The sequence below is a fragment of the Manis pentadactyla genome, chromosome 8, assembly GCF_030020395.1.
Source record: "Manis pentadactyla isolate mManPen7 chromosome 8, mManPen7.hap1, whole genome shotgun sequence".
Classification (NCBI taxonomy): Eukaryota; Metazoa; Chordata; class Mammalia; order Pholidota; family Manidae; genus Manis; species Manis pentadactyla.
Genome location: NC_080026.1, coordinates 65,849,782 through 65,871,020, shown reverse-complemented (window position 1 = coordinate 65,871,020; position 21,239 = coordinate 65,849,782). Strand labels below are relative to the sequence as shown.

The following is a 21,239-nucleotide window of genomic DNA, read 5'->3' as shown; positions in this document are numbered from 1 at the left end:
TTTGAAAAATACATATGCATTTCTATGTTTATTGCAGCACTATTTACAATAGCCAAGAAATGGAAGCAACCTAAGTGTCCATCAGTAGATGAATGGATAAAGAAGATGTGGTACATATACACAATGGAATATTATTCAGCCATAAGAAGAAAATAAATCTTACCATTTGCAGCAACATGGATGGAGCTAAAGGGTATTATGCTCAGTGAAATAAGCCAGGCGGAGAAAGATAAGTATCAAATGATTTCACTCATCTGTGGAGTATAAGGACAAAGCAAAAACTGAAGGAACAAAACAGCAGCAGACTTACAGAACCCAAGAATGGACTAACAGTTACCAAAGGGAAAGGGACTGGAGAGGATGGGTGGGAAGGGAGGGGTGAGCGGGAAAATGGGGCATTACGATTAGCACACATAATGTAGCGGGGTGGGGACATGGGGAAGGCAGTATATACAGAGAAGACAAGTAATGATTCTATAGTATCTTACTATGCTGATGGACAGTGACTGTAATGGGGTATGTGGTGGGGACTTGATAATAGGGGGAGTCTGGTAACCATAATGTTGTTCAAGTAACTGTACATTAATGATAACAAGAAAAAAAAAAAGATGAGGAAAAAGATCTTAAAATGTGTTATCTTGACTGACTTAAACAATTCAGAGGCTTGAGTAGTTATCCTTATATACAGTACTAATTAGATAGATAGTCTTATTCAGGACATGCCTTAGGTCTCAGTTCTCTGTTCCATAGAATGAAAGTGGTCAGGACTAGACTAGCTAGTGACTTAAGTTGCTAGTTCCAAAGTGCTAGTTCCAAAGTGCTCTTCAATTCCAATGAAACTCTTATTAGCATTTTAGAGTATTTTTCCTCTGATTGTGAAAACTATGTTGTTTTTAGAAAAATTTGGAGACTGTAGAAAAGAAAGACCCTCTTCCCCAAATTTCATTTGTACTAGAGATAATGAATTTTATTTTAAATAGAGAATATATCCAAGAATTTGACCTTCCCACAGCTTTGGGAAGTGTTGGTTAATAGGACAACAATATTAATCAGGATAGATGCAGATCAATTATGCCTTATTAATGAGCGAATCCCTAAATTTCAGGGGCTTGACAGAGGAAAACGTTTATTTCTCATTCCATGTCCAACTTGGTCAAGTAGGTAATTGAGATAAAGCCTGTCATAGTGTCTGCCATCTTGTAGCTGTACTCTGGGACACATGGCTTTCTTGTGCTGTAGAAAGGAAAGGAACTTTGGAAGTCTTGTAACCAGCAGTTATGTAACTTCAACTGTCAGAACTAGTCATTTGGCTTTACCTAACTGCAGGGGTATAGAAGAGTGTAGTTCTTCTATGTTCCTGGAAGTAGAGAACTGGCAGTGAGTGAGTTTTAAAAAGTCTTTACAATAGTGACCTTGCTTTTCCTGGCCATAGTTGAGTAGAGTGAGGATGGACCCCTAATTTTGTCTAGCAATTTGCTTTTGGATCTCTGGAGACTGGAGTTAGCAGTTACCGAAGTGCTCAGGCTATTAGACACAGGCTTTGCTTCCAATCACGGATGGTGGAATTCAAGTAGCTGAGTAACCAGAAGTTGATTTATTAGAGAGAAATAAAATAGATTCATTGCAGAAATAAGGTATTCCCAAAGGTAGTTTTGGGAAGAAAATAATAACTGTATTGATGTTCAGTGGCATTTCATTTCTCAGTACTAATTACATACATAGTCTTATTTTTGGACAACATTCCCTGATTCAAGGATCGTTAATAAAGACTGGTTATAGTTCCTGCACAGAAATTTCTTGACAATATGTATGCTTCATGCCGACACATGAAATATTCACAAAAATAGTACATTTTTTGCCACAAAGAAAATCAGACTTTCAGAAAGCAAAAATCAGATAGGTTATATTTATGTTTTCTGACCACAGCATGATAGAATTTAATAGCAGTAGCATGCCTCACACCTCCAACCCAAAAACAAAAACAAGAACATGCAGAATGAACAAAACATAAATCCAAAAAAAAAAAAAATACCTACCTTCTTTGGGGGAAGAGACATACTATTTAAGTAGTAGCTTAAAGGAACAATTGTAACTAAAGTCTCACAATTTAGAAGCTAATTACAGTGAAAGCACTACATATCAATGTAGCCAGTGTGAAACTGTATGGGAGATTCATAGCAATTAAATGTTAATTAGTAAATAAGAAAGATTAAAACTTAATGAGGAAGTTATTCATTTTAAGCTGATTAAAAACAACAAAATAAACCCAAATAAAGTAGTGAAGGAATTAATAAATATAAAACTATAAGTTAATGAAAACAAAACAGCTTTTGATAAGTAAAATCAAAAGCTGGCAGACTGGGCAAGTCTGATTAAGAAGAAAACAAGATAGAAATAAACATTAAAAATGAGCTAGGGACATCTCAGTAAATTCTGAAATCAAAGCCTTATAAGATAATATTATAGATAACTTGATGCCGTGCATCCTAGAAATTGGATGAAATAGACTCCTGGGAAAATACAAATTATTGAAATTGTCAGATGGAGTGAAAAGGCATAATAGAGCTTCACCAATAGCTGAAGAAAGAATTGTCAAAAATATATCCTTGAAAAGGGCCAGATTTTTAAAAAGAGATGTTATGTAATTGACGATTCCTATATTACACAGATTTCCAGAGGAAAGAAAAAAATGCAGAAGAGAAGATGCTTTCTGAAGCAGGCATAATTCTGCTAGCAAAAAGAATAGCACAGGAAAAGAAAACAATAGGCTATTCTTATCACCTAATTGTAAAATCCAAAATAAAATATTAGCAAACCAAATCCAATAGTATATTAAAACTACAGGGTAAAGCTAGCCTAGGGGTTCAAGTGTGAATTGACCTTAGGAAATCTATTAGTGTCATTTATACCATATTAATAAGTCAAAGAAAGAAGACAATATGATCGTCTCAGTTGATGACTAGATTAAAAAAAAGATACTAGATAAAATTCAGTAACCGTTTCTGATAGACTAGGTTTAGGAAAAAGAAACTTTCTCAACTTGATGAGGGTAAAACTACCCAAAGCATATAGCCAACTCAAGTGGCAAAATATTTCCCATGAAAGAAAGAACAATACTAAGAGAGCTCATTTTTAATGCTACTGGTAAACATTTATCCTGAGGCCTCAGCTAGTGGAATAAGAGAGGCTAAAGAACAAAGGTGTAAATATTTGAAAGGGGAAACCAAAACTTGTACTCTTTGCATATGTTGTTTGCAGAGTATATAATCTACCTAGGAAAACTAAGAGAATCAGTTGACAAACTTGGAAAACTAACAAGTTCAGTAAGATGGCTATGTGCATGGTGAACAAAAAAATCAGTAGGTTCTCTGTATACCAAAAGTAGCTGTTAGCTGGAGAAGTGCTATCAATGTTTGCTACATTTGGTAAGGAGTGCCCATTCATTTTGGCCTGCTTGGTAGTTTTCCATCCCGGACATCCTTCGAATCCTGAAAAGAGAGGTCCAGGAGATGAAGCTCCCAATTTGCTGCTTGCCTCAACACAAAAGTCAAATGTTTGGAGGGCTAATACAAGGCTGATTACTTCATGACAACCCCAGATAGCTAATACTATTCCCTATGATGCCCACCACATCCTGCTATACAAAAAATTTGGTTTGGACAACATCCTCTGCAAGAATGCATCTCTTGAGTTCCCTGGAGGTCTACCCCTTAGTGTCCTGCAAGAATAAAGAATACACTAAGGTAGTAGAAAAGGGATTTCCCCCAAAATAACTAGTTTTTGTTTTTTTTTAAGTAGTACATGCTTAGGCGGGTGGGAGGGAGGGAGAAGGGGATTGTGGGGTATCATGATTAGTGCACATGGTGTGTGTGGGGTCATGGGGAAGACAGTGTAGCACAGAGGAGACAAGTACTATGGCATCTTACTATACTGTTGGACAGTGACTGCAATGGGGTATGGGGACAGACTCGACAATAAGGATAAATGTAGTAACCACATTGTTTTTCTTGTGAAACCTTCATAAAAGTGTATATCATGACACCTTAATAAAAAAAAGTAGTACATGCTTATAGTAAACAAAACAATACAAAAAAGTGAACTTTCCTCTTTTCCTTCTCTCTTGTTGCTTTCCCTGTCCCTTCTCAGTTTACTTCTCATTGGTAGCCACTGTTGCCACTTTATATATCCTTCTAAAATTTTCTCTTCACTTATAAATACATATTTCCATTGGTTTGTTTTCTGTGTAAAGGGTGTCATGCATTCTGTGTTGCGTTTGCCTTTTTCACTTAACATTTTCTACATCTCCCTCATTCTTTTTAACCTCCCATTGAGCTTTATTCCCCATGAGGCTTTGTATAATCAGTCTTTTTGGCAGACCCTTTTCTACCACTGCCCTCCCACTTCTGAAACCTTTTCATCGCTCCTCTCTGACCTTTCTATTCACCTTCTTGCTCTCAAGTGTTCTCAACGTTTTTAGGGCAGTATGATATAATGAGTCATAAGAAATACATATTTGGACATTCATTCGACCAAATATATATTTCCCAGGTCTATTTGGTCTATCCATGGTTCCTGAAAACACTGCAGTCTTAAAGGTGAAATGGGAGTTTTGTTATGTACTGAGAGATTTTTTGGACCAGCGCCTGAAGGCAGAGGCTGGAGGCTGAATCAGCCATTGGCCAATAATTTAGTCAATCTTGCCTATACCGTGATGCCCTCCCAAAAACCCAGGAGAAGAGTTTTTTGCTTTCTCTCTTCTGTGCTCTGCTACCCTCTGATCAGTTGGCTTCTGCTTTTTGGTCAGAGAGAGCTTCTGTGCTTGGGAAGCCAGAACACCTCCATGTGCCGCTGAGCCAGGCCCCAAGCTCCACAAGAATAGAAGCTGCTTTATTTGGGACCTTGCCCTGTGTCTCCTCATCTGGCTGTTAAGTTGTATCCTTTATAGTATCCTTTATTAAACTGGTAAATGTTTAGTGTTTCCTGAGTTCTGTGAGCTGCTCTAGCAAATTAATCTAACTTAATGGGGAGGTCATGTGAACCTCCAATCTGTAGCTTGTAGTTCAGAAGTGCAGGTAACTGCCTGAGGCTTGTGACTGGCATCTGTAGTAGGGGGTGGAGGGCAGTCTTGTAGGATGGAACCCTTAACCTGGGAATCTGGTGCTGTCTTTGGACAGACAGCATCAGAATTGAGTTGATTTTTCTAACACCCTGTTGGTGTTCAAGAATTGCTTGGTTACATATGTGTGGGAAGACCCCCTCCCACATATTTACACATATTGAAATCTGTCTCAGTACCTGAATGAAGTACTACTATTACTGTGCTGTGTATAATATTGTTATTGTTTTACATATATTCAGGGAAAAAATACACCATTGCAATTGGTGTTGAAAGAGTGGGAATCACAGGAGTCTGTGTCCCCCTTCTCAGACTAATGTTTTCAAATGTGTAAAATACATTGGATTATAAAGGAAACCAGTCTTATTGACATATAACTATTAAAGTAATTAAAGATTTTTTTGATACAGTAATATGTGTATTCTTTAATTAACTCATTAAATAACCCAGTGAAGAGTTTTAACAGCTGCCCTAATTTTTAAATAATGATGAATATAAATAATATATTGAGTTATCTGCAACAGTGTAATTTGATGAGAATATCTGATTTCTTTTGGTTTTACAGATTTACAGGTACTGTTAATACTTCTGTGGGTTTTATCTACTCTCAAAATTAAATAGTTAAATTTAAATTTCAGTTAGAGGTTGATGAGACTAAAGATACAATTTTTCCCCTTCTAAGTTCATGCACTGCCTGAATTTTTTGAGGTCGTGAGCTTCTGATTAAGAGCCCCTGCAACTGACACTTGATTCACACTGGGGGACACTGATTATTTTGCAGCTCGCTCAAGTAGTGGAATGTTGTTCTCTTCCAGAATACCTCTCCTTTGGGCCTGGACGTGGGTTATCCTGACCCTCTTAGCTACTTCCATACCACTCTTTCTCCCCCCTTACTGTACGTGAAACAGGAAACATGATTTTGAATCTTTTCATCAGATAGTACCACCTACTACTGCTGCTTCCTGCAGTTTTCCACAAAACCTTGGCTTACAGCCCCCATTACAAGAAGGTTTTATCTTACATGGCTCACTATCTCCAATACTACTTTATTCTAATTCTTGATGATCTCAGTGTACCAGTGGGTGATTTTATTCCACTACTTTCTTGGCCTCTTGGTTTCCTTCAGTGTCCTTTACTTTACTTTACTTTAAGCCAGATCATACCTCAGATCTGTTACAAGATAATATGTTTGTAGTTACAGTACCTGTTATACTTGGTCTCCTTCAGTGTCCTTTACTTTACTTTAAGCCAGATCATACCTCAGATCTGTTACAGGATAATATGTTTGTAGTTACAGTAACTGTTATACTCTCCGTAATTCCAAGTTCAAGTACCCTACTTTCTGATCATCACTTTGCATCTTTTCAGCTCATGCCTTCTAGTACAATCCTTTTACCTCACTGGAACCTACAGCCGATTGACTCTGTTACCTTTTTACTGTTCTTCATCACAGTCTTCCTTCTGTTCTCACCCTTCTCCTTATTCAGTTTAAATTCTATGGTCTGCCATAATTGCTTGGTTGGAAATATTCTCAACACTCTTGCCCTCACTTAATTGCTTAGTTGAGAAACCCCAATGCTGTATAAATACAATTGTGCCTACTCTACACTTTGTGTGTGTGTGTGTGTGTGTATGTGGTAAGTACATAACATAAATTTATCCTCGGTGATTTTTAAGTGTACAGCACAGTATTGTTAATTATGTGCCTGTTGTACAAGAGGTCTGGAACTTTTTCATCTTGCCTGATTGAAACTGTACCCATTGAACAACAACTTCCCATTCCCCTTTCCTCCCCAGCCCTGGCAACCACCAGTCTATTTTCTGTTTCTATGAATTTAATTAGATACTCCATGTAAGTGAAATTATGCTGTATTTGTCTTTTTATGATTGGCTTATTTCACAGCATAATGTCTTAAAGGTTCATGAGTGTTGTAACATGTGATTTCCTTCCTTCCAGAATTTCCTTCCTTTTTTAAGGCTAAATAATATTCAATTCTATGTATATATACCACATTTTCTTTATCCATTCGCCTATTGATGAACAGTTAGGTTACTTCCACTTCTTGGGTTATTGTGAATAATGCTGCAGTGAACATGGGTGTGCAAATCTCTATTCAAGATCCTGTTTTTGAATTCTTTGAATACATACCCAGAAGTAGGATTGCTGGATCATGTGGTAGTTCTATTTTTCTTTTTTTCAAGAGCACTCATACTCCCTAAAAACAGCTGCACTATTTCACAATCCCAACACTGTATAAGGGTTCTAATTTCACCAATCTCTTGCAGCAGTTGTTAGTTTTTTTATTTTCATAGCAGCCATTCTTACAGGTATTAGATGATCTCTCATTATGACTTTGATTTGAATTTCACTGCTGATTAATGATGTGTATCTTTCATGTGCTTTTTGGTAATTTGTCCTTGGAGAAGTGTCTATTAAGTCCTTTGCCCATTTTTAATCAGGTTATTCATTTATGTTTTGTTATTAGCATGAATTCTTTGCATATTCTGGATATTAACACTTATCCAACATGTGGTTTGCAAATACTTTCTCCCATTCCATAGATTGCCTTTTTTTTTAGTTGAAGTATCTTTGATAAACAGTCTTATATTGGTTTCAAATATACAGTACAGTGGTTCAGTAGTTACCCATATTATTAAATCTTCACTCACACTACTGCAGTCACTGTCAGCATAGGAAGATGTTATTGTAGTTTGCCTTTTTACTCTGTTGATTTCTTCATTTGCTGCCCAAGTTTTAAGCTTTGATGTAATCCCATTTGTCAATATTTGTTTTGTTGCTTGTGCTTTTGGTGTCATGTCGGAGAAATCATCTATTCCAGTGCCATGAAATTTTCCCCCTATATTCTAGGAGTTTTATAGTTTCAGAAACATGTAGTTTCTTATATTTAACTCTTTATTTTGAGTTAGTTTTTGTATATGGTATAAAATAAGGATCCATCTTTGTCCTATTGTATGTGGATATATACAGTTTTCTCAGCACCATTTGTTGATCTTCCATTATGCCTTCCAATCCATGGACACAGGATATCTTCCCATTTATTATTGTCTTCCTTTATTTTTTTCTGCAACCTTCTGTAGTTTTCAATGTACAGGTCTTTCACCTCCTTGGTTAACTTTATTCCTAAATACTTTATTCTTTTTGGTGCTTTTGTAAATGGGTTCTTTCGCTTTCCTTTTCAGATTGCTATTTGTTTATGTATAGAAATGCAACTAATTTTTGAATGTAGATTTTACATTCTGTAACCTTGCTGAATTCATTCTAACAATTTTTGTGTTGGATTCTTTCTACATATAAAAAGAGTTTTCTACATACCATGTTATCTGTGAACAGATATAATTTTACCAACTTCTTTTTGATTTGAGTGCTTTTTGTTTCTTTTTCTTGACTAATTGCTCTGGCTAGGGCTTTCAGTACTATGTTCAATAGTAGTGGTGAGAGCAGTCATCCTTGCCCTGTTCCTGATCTTAGAGGAAAAGCTTTCAATTTTCACAGTTGAGTATGTGAGCTGTGGGCTTTTCATATGTGGCCTTTTTTATGTTGAAGTAATTACTTTCTATTCTCGTTTGTTGAGTGTTTTCATCATGAAATATTGAATTTTGTCAAATGCTTTTTATGCACCAATTGAGATGATGATGTGATTTTTTTTTCTTCCATGTGCTAAATTACATTTATTGATTTTCTTATGTTGAACAATCCTTGTATCCTGGGATAAATCCCATATATATATAATACTTGTAATACTTCAAATGTGCTATTGAATTTGGTTTTCTAGTATTTTGTTTAGGTCTTTTGCATTTATATTTCTCAGGGATACTGATCTGTATGTTTTCTTTTCCAATAGTATCTTTGGCTGACTTTGGTATCAGGGTAGAGCTGGGTTCATAAAGTGAGTTTAGAAGTGTTCCCTCTTTAGTGTTTTGGAAGACTTTGAGAAGGATTGGCATTAATTCTCCTTTAACTATTTGGTGAAATTCTCCATTGCAACCATTTGGTCCTAGGATTTTCTTTGTCAGAGATTTTTGATTACTGATTCAATTTCCTTGCTAGTTAGAGGGCCTGTTCTATAGGTTTTCTTCATGATTCAGTTTTGGTAGGTTGCATGTGTCTAGGAATTTATTCATTTCTTCTAGGTTATCTTAATTGTTGCTGTATAATTATTAATAGTAATCTCTTAAATCCTTTTTATTTCTGTGGTATCAGTTGTAAAGTCTTCCCTTTAATTTCTTGTTTTAGTTGTCTGAGTCTTTTTATTCTTAGTCTGGCTAGGGTTGTATCCATTTTACCAATTTTCAAAAAACAAACTCTTAGTTTCCTTTTTTTTCTATTCTGTATTTTATTTCTGTTGTAATCTTTGAGTTTCTACTTTATAAATGAGTTTTGTTTGTTCTTTTTCTAGTTGTTTGAGGTATAAAGTTAGACTGCTGATTTGAGATGTCTCTTCCTTTTTAATTGTAGGCATTTACTACTATAAACTTCCCTCTTAGAACTGCTTTTGCTGCCTTCCATAAGTTTAGTCATTTTGTGCTTTGTTTTCATTTGTCTCAATGTATTTTCTATTTTACCTTGTGACTTCTACTTTGAACTGTTAATTGTTCAAGAGCGTGTTGATTTTCATGTATTTGTGAATTTTCCAGTTTTCCTACTGTTGATTTCTAGTTATATTCTGTTGAGGTTGGAAAAGACAGTTGGTATTATTTCAGTATTCTTAATTTTGTCAATACTTGTTTTGTGGGCTCACATGTGATCTGTCATAGAGAATGTTCTGTGTGTGCCTGAGAAGAATATGTATTGTGCTGCTTGTGGGTGGAGTGTTTTGTTTATGTCTCCTAGGCCCAGATGGTCCATAGTGCTGTTCAGATTCTTTTTTCTTACCAGTCTTCTATCTGGTTGCTCTGTCCATTATTGAAATTGGAATGTTGAAATTTACTATTACTGTGTTGCTGTTTCCCCCTTCGGTTCTGTCAGTGGTTGCTTCTTATTTGGGTGCTGCTACACCTGCACTTTTGCTGCTGAGAGTGGCTGGAGAATTAGCTTTGGTAACTGGTCTTATTTTCAATTAAGGGCCACAAAAGTTAGAGGAGCCCATAATGTTACTCAGAAATAGTTCATAGTCCATTTACTCTCCTAATCTCACCAGGTGGTTATTTAAACCTCCTCCCCCTCAAACCGCCAACACTACCTTCCATATTCTTTGATCTCAGTACACAACTTTGCTTTTCATCTCTCTGAGAAAGCAGATGCCATAAGTAGAGCCCCTGCTGTGGTGGGGCATCTCTCCATCTGTCTTCATCTGTGCTCCATGTATTTTCACTTCTGTCTGTTATTATGGAATGAACTGACCATGCTTCTGGCAGTGACCACAACCTCCACTGTGCTCTAATTCTATCCCTTCTCTCTTACATCCTGCATCTTCTCATCTGCACAACAACATACTTACACTTCTCTCATCTTAATAACAAAGCCTCTCTTGACTTCACTTTTCCCTCTAATTGTTGCTCCATTTTTCTCCCCCTACCTTTTTTTGGGGGTGGAGTGTTCTGTTTAGTGTCTGTTAGTATCTTATGAGTCAGCTTGCTCTAATTGGGTTTTCCCTTCCAGCACTCTTCCTAAAGTGCTCTTATGAAGGTTACCCATGACTCTTCCTTTTTCATCTTTGAATTATTTGACCCATTAACAGTATTTGACACAAGTGGTCACTTATTCTCTCCTCCTGGAAACACGTTCTTGACTTGGCTTCCAGAACTGCACACATCTTGGGTTCTATCCCAGTCTTTTTTTGTCCTGTAATACTCCAGGGCTCAGTTCTTATACCTCTTTTTTAGCCATATTCATTCTCTGGTTGATCTTCTCTGACCTCAAGGCTTTGAAACCTTTTTGTGTTGATGACACCCAATTTTTAGTCTGCAGCCTGAAACCCTCCTCAGAAATGTTAATTTATACTCCACTTGACTGTCTAATAGGCAACTAAAATGTAACTTTTCTTAAAAGGAGCTTACCATTTTTTCCCTCAGTAATTTAATGTGTCAGGCTTAGAATGGCTTCCTCTTGTCTGAGACTATTTAAAAAGACTAAAACTTTTCTTGTAGACTCAATTTATTTTTGGTCTAAGGAGTGAGATAGAGCTCTCTCTTTTTTTTAAAGCCAGATGTCTACCCAGTTTTACAACACTCTTTATTAAATAATAACTTTTTATTTGGTTGAAATAAATTTCATCATTATCATTCTGTGAATGATATCAGGATTAAAAAGAATACCATTTAATGCTTGCTTTACAGATTTCACACTCTTTAAAAATATTATCAATTCAGAGCACAACCATGTGTAGTAGAATAACTGACAATGGAATAATTAAGCAAATTGAGGAAGAATACAGAAAGAGTCACATTTTAAATTAGGCATGCAGTACACTTGCAACAAACACACCAGTGAAGAAAGGGCTCACTAATGTTTGGATACTTGACTTTTAGTTCAATAAAGAATTGACTTTATACAGTAAAAAGCAATAAAACAAATTAAAAATGGAAGGGAAAAGTGGGGTGTGAAATACATAACCAAATGGAAGCTTTTAATCCAAAATAAAATATGGTTTGTTGGGTAAGTACTTAAGATTAGGAGAAAAGGCAATGAGTAGACAGTTACGTTATATGGGCAAAAGTAGTAAGTCACTATCTGCAAAAATGCTGTTTGTGTTAATCCCAGTTAAAGGCATGGGAAATGAAATAACCCCCTGGTTATACTACACACCTCTTAAACTGACAGAATTATTTCATGCGTCTGTTTGCCACTATCATAAATTGGATCAGTCTCACGGGAAAAGAATTTGACTAAACATACATTTTCGGGGGAAGGGAAGTGGTGTATCATGGGACTAAGATACTTAAAATTTCTACTCAGTGATGGTGTACTATATCCCTAGTCTGGCTAGGGTTTGTTTCAGGGGAGCCTAGACGTAAGGTGAGTAAACCAGTGGACTCAAGGCAGAATTTCTTAGTGTTGCTGTTTTGTTATGTTACTCTTGCACTGAAAATTTAAAAAAGAATTCCATTCCATTGACCCAAGTATGCTTCATGTAAAATAGGGAATGGAAGTGAACTTTTATATTTGGTTAAGTGGTGTAAAGTGAAAAACCTATAGACTTGAGGAGTAGCCAAGATGGCGGCGTGAGTAGGGCAATGGAAATCTCCTCCCAAAACCATATATATTTTTGAAAATACAACAAATACAACTATTCCTAAAAGAGAGACCAGAGGATATAGTACAACAGCCAGGCTACATCTACATCTGTGAGAACTCAGCATCTCACGAAGGGGGTAAGATACAAGCCATGGCCCAGCGGGACCCGAGCACTCCCCCCACCCAGCTCACTGGTGGGAGGAAAGGAGTCAGAGCAGGGAGGGAGTGGAAGTGCAGAACTGCTAAATAACCAGTCCTAGTAATCTGCATCAGGAGCGCAGACACACATTGCATGGTGTGCTGGATATTAGGGAAATGGAAAAGTAAAATCTGGGAGCGGGTCCCCGCAGCCGGCTCCCCTGTGACAAAAAAAAAAGCGAGTGCTTTTTGAAAGTCTTAAAGGGACAGGGGCCTCAGACCTGGATGGAATTGTCCCAGCACACTCAGCCGAGCAGGCTGGAATTCTGAGGAACTTCAGGTGCCCCAGCCCCCTGAGTGGCAACACAGCTCTGAAGCCCCTCATGGCGATAAGCAGCCTGCCATTCGTTACCACGGCCGGCACGGCGCAGTCACAGCGGCGGGGCAGCCAGAGAGCGACCGCGCCCACAGGAACCGCCCAGAGTCTCCTCCTGGCGCATGGCTGCCCGGGCCAGACCCAGAGGCCGCCACCGGCACGCAGCAGCCTGGCGGAGGCAGAGGAACCTGGGGCAAGGCACGAAGAGGCGCTGTTCTCGCAGGAGAGCACACCTGGTGCACCTGCCACTCCCTGCAGGGCTCTGGGCTGCCCCGATGGCTGCCCCGCCCATGGCGGCTCAGGGGATTAACCCAGAGGCTGCTCCCAGTGTGCGGGTAACCGGCACAGGCAGTGGAGAAGGGCAAGGCAACCAGCAAGCACGAAGGGACTTTGTTCTCCCAGCTGATACATGCGCCATCTGCTTGTGATGACCTCTGTCACCATGAAAAGACAGAAGAATTTGGTCCAGTCCAGAATTATCCAGACAACCCCTGAGAGAGGGCCTGGGGAGATAGTTATAACCAATCTTCCTGACAAAGAATTCAAAATAAAGGTCATAATCATGCTGATGGACCTGCAGAGAAATATGCAAGAGTTTAGGGATGAAGTCAGGGGGGAGAATACAGAAATAAAACAATATCTGGAAGGACTTAAGAACAGACTGGATGAGGTGCAAGAGACCGTTAATGGAATAGAAATCAGAGAACAGGAATGCAGAGAAGCTGACTCAGAGAGAGACAAAAGGATCTCCAGGAATGAAAGAATATTAAGAGAACTGAGTGACCAATCCAAACGGAAATATTCACATTATAGGGGTACCAGAAGAAGAAGAGAGAGAAAAAGTGATAGAAAGTGTCTTTAAAGAAATACTTGCTGAAAACTTCCCAAACTGGGGGAGGGTATAGTCACTCAGACCATAGAAGCCCACAGATCTCCCAACAAAAGGGATCCAAAGAGGACAACACCAAGACATATAATAATTAAAATGGCAAAGATCAAAGACAAGGACAGAGTAGTAAATGCAGCCAGAGAGAGAAATAGTCACCTACAAAGGAAAACCCATCAGGCTATCATCAGAATTCTCAACAGAAACCTTACAGGCCAGAAGAGAATGGCATGATATATTTAATGCAATGAAACAGAAGGGCCTTGAACCAAGGATACAGTATCCAGCACGATTATCATTTAAATATGAAGGAGGGATTAAACAATTTCCAGACAAGCAAAAGTTGAGGGAATTTGCCTCCCACAAACCACCTCTACAGGATGTTTTAAAGGGACTGCTCTAGATGGAAGAAGCACTACTAAGGCTAAATAGATGTCACCAGAGAAAATAAAATCACAGCAAAGAAAGAAGACCAACCAAATACTAACTAAAGCCAAAATATAAAATCAACTATTCACAAAAGCAGTCAAAGGAAATGCAAAAGAGTACAGAATAAAACACCTAACATATAAAGAATGGAGGAGGAGGAATAAGAAGGGAGAGAAATAGAGAATCATCACACTGTGTTTATAATAGCTCAATAAGCGAGTTAAGTTAGATGGTTAGATAGTGAAGAAGCTACTCTTGAACCTTTGATAACCACAAATCTAAAGCCTGCGATGGCAATAAGTACATATATTTCAATAATCACCCTAAATGTAAATGGATTGAATGCACCAATCAAAAGACACAGAGTAATAGCATGGATAAAAAAGCAAGGCCCATCTATATGCTACTTACAAGAGACCCACCTCAAATCCAAAGACATACACAGACTAAAAGTGAAGGGATGGAAAAAGATATTTCATGCAAACAATAGGGAGAAAAAAGCAGGAGTTACAGTACTTGTATCAGACAAAATAGACTTCAAAACAAAGAAAATAACAAGAGATAAAGAAAGACATTACATAATGATAAAGGGCTCAGTCCAACAAGATGATATAACCATTATAAATATATATGCACCCAATACAGGAGCACCAGCATATGTGAAACAAATACTAACAGAATTAAAGGAGAAAATAGAATGCAGTGCATTCGTTCTAGGAGACTTCAACACACCACTCACTCCAAAGGACAGATCCACCAGACAGAAAATAAGTAAGGACACAGGAGCACTGAACAACACATTAGAACAGATGGACCTAACAGACATCTACAGAACTCCACACCCAAAAGCAGCAGGATACGCATTCTTCTCCAGTACACATGGAACATTTTCCAGAATAGACCACATACTAGGCCACAAAAAGAGCCTCCGTAAATTCCAAAAGATTGAAATTCTACCAACAAACTTCTCAGACCACAAAGACATAAAACTAGAAATAAATTGTAAAAAGAAAGCAAAAAGGCCCACAAACACATGGAGGCTTAAAAACATGCTCCTAAATAATCAATGGATCAACGACCAAATTAAAACAGAGATCAAGGAATACATGGAGACAAATGACAACAAAGCAAAAAGCCCCAACTTCTGTGGGATGCAGTGAAGGCGCTTCTAAGAAGAAAGTATATAGCAATCCAGGCCTATTTAAAGAAGGAGAACAATCCCAAACGAATAAAGGCACAATTATTGAAACTGGAAAAAGAAGAACAAATGAGGCCTAAAGTCAGCAGAAGGAAGGACATAATAAAGATGAGAGAAGAAATAAATAAAATTGAGAAGAATAAAACAATAAAAAAATCAATGAAACCAAGAGCTGGTTCTTTGAGAAAACAAACAAAATAGATAAGCCCCTAGCCAGACTTATTAAGAGAAAAAGAGAATCTACACAGATCAACAGAATTGGAAATGAGAAAGGAAAAATCATGGCAGACCACACAGAAATACAAAGCATTATTAGAGAATACTGTGAAAATCTATATGCTAACAAGCTGGAAACCTAGAAGAAATGGACAGCTTCCTAGAAAAATACAACCTTCCAAGACTGACCAAGGATGAAACAGAAAATTTAAACAGACCAATTACAAGGAACGAAATTGAAGCGGTAATCAAAAAACTACCCAAAAACAAAACCCCCGGGCCAGATGGATTCACCACTGAATTTTATCAGACATATAGAGAAGACAATACCCGTTCTCTTTAAAGTTTTCCAAAAAATAGAAGAGGAGGGAATACTTCCAAACTCATTCAATGAAGCCAGCATCACTCTAATACCAAAACCAGGCAAAGACCCCACCAAAAAAGAAAATTATAGACCAATATCCCTGATGAACATACATGCAAAGACACTCCACAAAATATTAGCAAACCGAATTCAAAAATACATCAAGAGCATCATACACCTTGATCAAGTGGGATTCATCTCAGGGATGCAAGGAAGGTACAACATTTGAAAATCCATCAAGATCATCCACCACAACAACAAAAAGAAGGACAAAAACCACATGATCATCTCCATAGACGCTGAAAAAGCATTTCGCAAAATTCAACATCCATTCATTATAAAAACTCAACAAAATGGGCATAGAGGGCAAGTACCTCAACATAATAAAGGCCATATATGACAAACCCACTGTCAACATCATACTTAACAGCAAGAAGCTGAAAGCTTTTCCTCTAAGATCAGGAACAAGACAGGGATGCCCACTCTCCCCACTGTTATTCAACATAGTACTGGAGGTCCTCGCCATGGCAGTCAGACAAAACAAAGAAATACAAGGCATCCAGATTAGTAAAGAAGAAGTCAGATTGTCACTATTTGCAGATGACATGATATTGTGCATAAAAACCCTAAAGGATCCACTCCAAAACTAGTACAACTAATATCTGAATTCAGCAAAGTTGCGGGATACAAAATTAATACACAGAAATCTATTGCATTCATATACACTAATGATGAACTAGCAGAAAGAGAAATCAGGAAAACCATTCCATTCACAATTGCATCAAAAAGAATAAAATACCTAGGAATAAACCTAACCAAGGAAGTGAAAGACCTATACCCTGAAAACTACAAGACACTCTTAAGAGAAATTAAAGAGGACATTAGCAAATGGAAACTCATCCCATGCTAGGAAGAATTAATATTGTAAAAATGGCCTTCCTGCCTAAGGCAATCTACAGATTCAATTCAATCCCTATGAAAATACCAACAGCATTATTCAATGTACTGGAACAAGTAGTTTTAAAATTCATATGGAACCACAAAAGACCCCGAATAACCAAATCAATCCTGAGAAGAAAGAATAAAGTAGGGGGTATCTTGCTTCCCAACTGCCAGCTCTACTACAAAGCCACAGTAATTAACACAATTTGGTACTGGCACAAGAACAGACCCATAGACCGTTGGATCAGAATAGAGAGTCCAGACATTAACCCAAACATATATGGTCAATTAATATATGATAAAGTAGCCATGGACATACAATGGGGAAATGACAGCGTCTTCAACAGCTGGTGTTGGCAAAACTGGACAACTACATGTAAGAGAATGAAAGTGGATCATTGTCTAACTCCATATACAAAAGTAAATTAGAAATGGATCAAAGACCTGAATCTAAGTTATGAAACCATAAAACTCTTAGAAAAAACATAGGCAATAATCTCTCGGACATAACGTGAGCAACTTCTTCATGAACATATCTCCCTGGGCAAAGGAAACAAAAGCAAAAATGAACAAGTGGGACTATATCAAGCTGCAAAGCTTCTGTACAGCAAAGGACACCACCAATAGAACAAAAAGGTAACCTACAGTATGGGAGAATATATTCATAAACGACAGAGCTGATAAAGGGTTGACATCCAAAATATATAAAGAGCTCACACACCTCAACAAACAAAAAGCAAAAAATCCAATTAAAAAATGGTCAGAGCACTGTCTCGGTGACTGTAAGTGTCCCCGTGGTACTGCTATGAGACAGCATAGGCCAGTGGACGCTCTCCAAGGTGGAGCTCATGGGCGACAGGGTGTGTGACTGATGGCACATTCTTGGCCTTTATGGGGATGCACTCAGGCTCACCTACCTGGGGCAGCCAATCCCTTGTGGGTGGAAGGGGTGGTCTGAAGGGAGCTCTGGGGCCTGGGCTCCTGCCCAGCTGGTTGCCCTTTTGAAACTAGATGGTTAGGCCTGTGGTTGTGATGAGAATCCCACTGCTGGGGAATGGCGGGGAGACCAGGCGGGAGGACCAGGCAGGAGGACCAGGCAGGAGCATAGGTGAGGTGGGGCACCAGGCGGGGAGCATCACTGGGGGAACAAAAAAAAAAAAATGGTCAGAGGAGCTGAGCAGATACTTCTCCAAAGAAGAAATTCAAATGGCCAACAGACACAAGGAAAGATGCTCCACATGGCTAGTCATCAGAGAAATGCAAATTAAAACCACAATGAGATATCACCTCACACCAGTAAGGATCGCCACCATCCAAAAGACAAACAAGAAATGTTGACGAGGTTGTGGAGAAAGGGGAACCCTCCTATACTGCTGGTGGAAATGTAAATTAGTTCAACCATTGTGGAAAGCAGTATGGAGGTTCCTCAAAAAACTCAAAATAGAAATACCATTTGACCCAGGAATTACAGTCCTAGGAATTTACCCTAACAATGCAGGAGCCCAGTTTGAAAAAGACAGATGCATCCCTATGTTTATCGCAGCTCTGCTTACAAGAGCCATGAAATGGAAAGCAACCTAAGCGTTCATCAGTCGATGAATGGATAAGGAAGGTGTGATATATATACACAATGGAATATTATTCAGCCATAAGAAGAAAACAAATCCTACCATTTGCAAGAACATGGATGGAGGTAGAGGGTATTATGCTCAGTGAAATAAGCCAGGTGGAGAAAGACAAGTATCAAATGATTTCACTCATCTGTGGAGTATAAGAACAAAGAAAAAACTGAACAAGCAAAATAGCAGAGGACTCACAGAAACCAAGAATGGACTAACAGTTATCAAAGGGAAAGTGACTGGGGAGGATGGGTGGGAAGGGAGGAATAAGGGGGGTGGGGAGAAAGGGGGCATTATGATTAGCATGTATAATGTTTGTGGTGGGGTATGGGGAGGGCTGTACAACACAGAGAATACAAGTAGTGATTCTACAGCATCTTACTAAGCTGATGGACAGTGACTGTAATGGGGTATGTGGGGGGGAAAAGGTTGAATAGACATTTCTCCAGTGGAGATGTACAAGTGACGAGTAAGATAGATGAAAAGATAGGTAGGTGCTCAGTATCATTAGTCATCAAAGGAATGTAAATAAAAACCACAATGTGATATTACCTCACACACAGTAGAGTGGCTATAATCAAAAAGACGGTTTTGCTAAAGATGTGGAGAAATGGGAACCCTTATATATTGCTTATGGGAATGTAAAATGATGCAGCTGCTTTGGATAGGAGATTAGCAGTTTCTCAAAATGTTAGGCTTAGAGTTACCTTATAGTGCAGCAGTTCCACTTCTAGGTATATACCCAAGAGAATTAAAAATATATATTAACAGTTGCACATGAAACTAGTACATGAAGGTTCATGGCAGCATTGCTCATAATAGCCAAGAAGTGGAAACAACCCAAATGTCCCAACTGATAGATAAAATGTGGTCTGTCTATAAAACGGAGTATTCACCCATGAAAAGAAAAGCTGACTCATGCTACAGGATGGATTAATTTTGAAAGTGTCATTCCAAGTGAAAGAAGCCAGTCATACAGAACCACATATTGTGTGATTCCATTTACATGAAATGTCCAGAATAGGCAATTCATAGAGAACTAAGAGGACTAGGTGGAGGAGGTATTTGAGTGTGATTGTTAACGGTTACAAAGTTCTTTTTTGGGGAGCTGAAATGTTCTGGAATTAGTGGTGATGGTCGTACAAGTTTTAAAATATGCTGTTAACCACTGAATTGTATACTTTAACAGAGTGAATTTTGTGATATATGAATCATATCTTCAAAAACTAAACAAAACCTCAGGGACTCCTAAAATAGTAACTCCAAATACTGGTGTTTGTATTGAGAAAGTAAGTAGCTCTAATCTTTGGAGAACAAATCTGTTAATGGTTTCCATTTTTCTTCCAGCAAAATTGAAGGGTTTTTCAGTTCCGCTATTCAAAAATAATCAATTTGGTAGCTGTTAATCATTGAAAATATTTTTGATGGTAAATCACTGTGGGATTTTCAACAAATATCTCAGAAGGAATTTAAAAAATTGTGTCTACTGACAACATTCCTTCCATTTCCATTCACCTGTTCATGTGAACAAAATTCCTCAGTGCTTTCTTTAAAAAACAAAAACAAAACAAAACCCAAAACAGAAAAGTAGGAATATGCTCAATCATCTAATTTTAGCAATAATTATTCAAACAGATGAATGAACTAATTGAAAAAAAAGTTCTGTCCATCTCATTAACAGATACATTTCCAGTAAAACTTTACCTTTAATGTTAATTACTCATCAAATCTGTAGTATGTTTGTCAGTTAAATCAGTTGTATATGCTAATAGTAAGGGAATCCTGAATAATTTTGTAAATGCCTAGAAGCTTATTTATTATGGTCAAAGGATTTTTTAAAAATTCACATTTAAACTGCAGACATGTATGAGTGATTAATAATAGACTTTCAAGCATAAAAATTATTACATGAAGAGCACATGGAATGATGAGTTCCAGGAGAAAAAAATAATGTGAAATTTTCACTTTAAAATGGTAGGTGTCAGATCCCAATGGTATTTGGGTTCTTTTGAACACATTTAAGAGTGATGTCACAGATTTATTTAAAATGTTAGTATTTACTGTATGCCAGAAATTGTATTCTTTGAATTTCTCTGACTTGTGAAAGATTTTAGATGTCAACTCAAAAATGTGTGATGGGTTATGTAAGTTTCACAATTACATTTGCGGATGCATAAGCCTAAACATTCATTGACCAGTAGTTGAAGGCCAGTGGTCAAATGCTTAGACTTTATATGTTAAATCCCAAATTTGAATTTTCTCTGTCACTTACTGGTGTGCAGCTCTACTTAACCTCTCTCTGCAATTTTCCCATAACCAGATACAAAGATATAGTTCCTGGGCTGTTGTGAGGTTTAAATTAATATTATCATAGCACCTAGCACTTAACTAGTCACTACATTTATTGAACAATAAGTATATGCCAGGCACTTTTCAAAGTGCTTTACATGTGTTACTCTTTAATCTTACCCAATTATTTGAGGCAGAAATTATTACTTTTGTTTTGCATAAAGGAGTCAGTGAAAGGCTTATGCTCTGCAAAGTAATTTACTAATAAAGTGCACCAGCACAACTATGTCTTTGCTATTTATTAGCTGTGTGACTTAGGTAAGTTATGTTATGTTCTGTCCTTAGTTCCCCTATCTGTAAAATGGGATAATAATGGCAGCTAAGTCAAGTACTAAGTTATTTATTACTGTATCTAACACAGTTCCTTGACAAATTTTCTTTGAACTATATGGGTACTCCATACTCTGTTCA

General features: G+C 37.7%; 1 protein-coding gene across 2 annotated transcripts in view; it reads left to right on the top strand.

Moving 5' to 3' along the window:
• The window catches only part of BMPR1A (bone morphogenetic protein receptor type 1A), a 178,589-nt gene that overhangs the window by 24,711 nt on the left and 132,639 nt on the right, over positions 1-21,239 (top strand). The window lies entirely within an intron of this gene.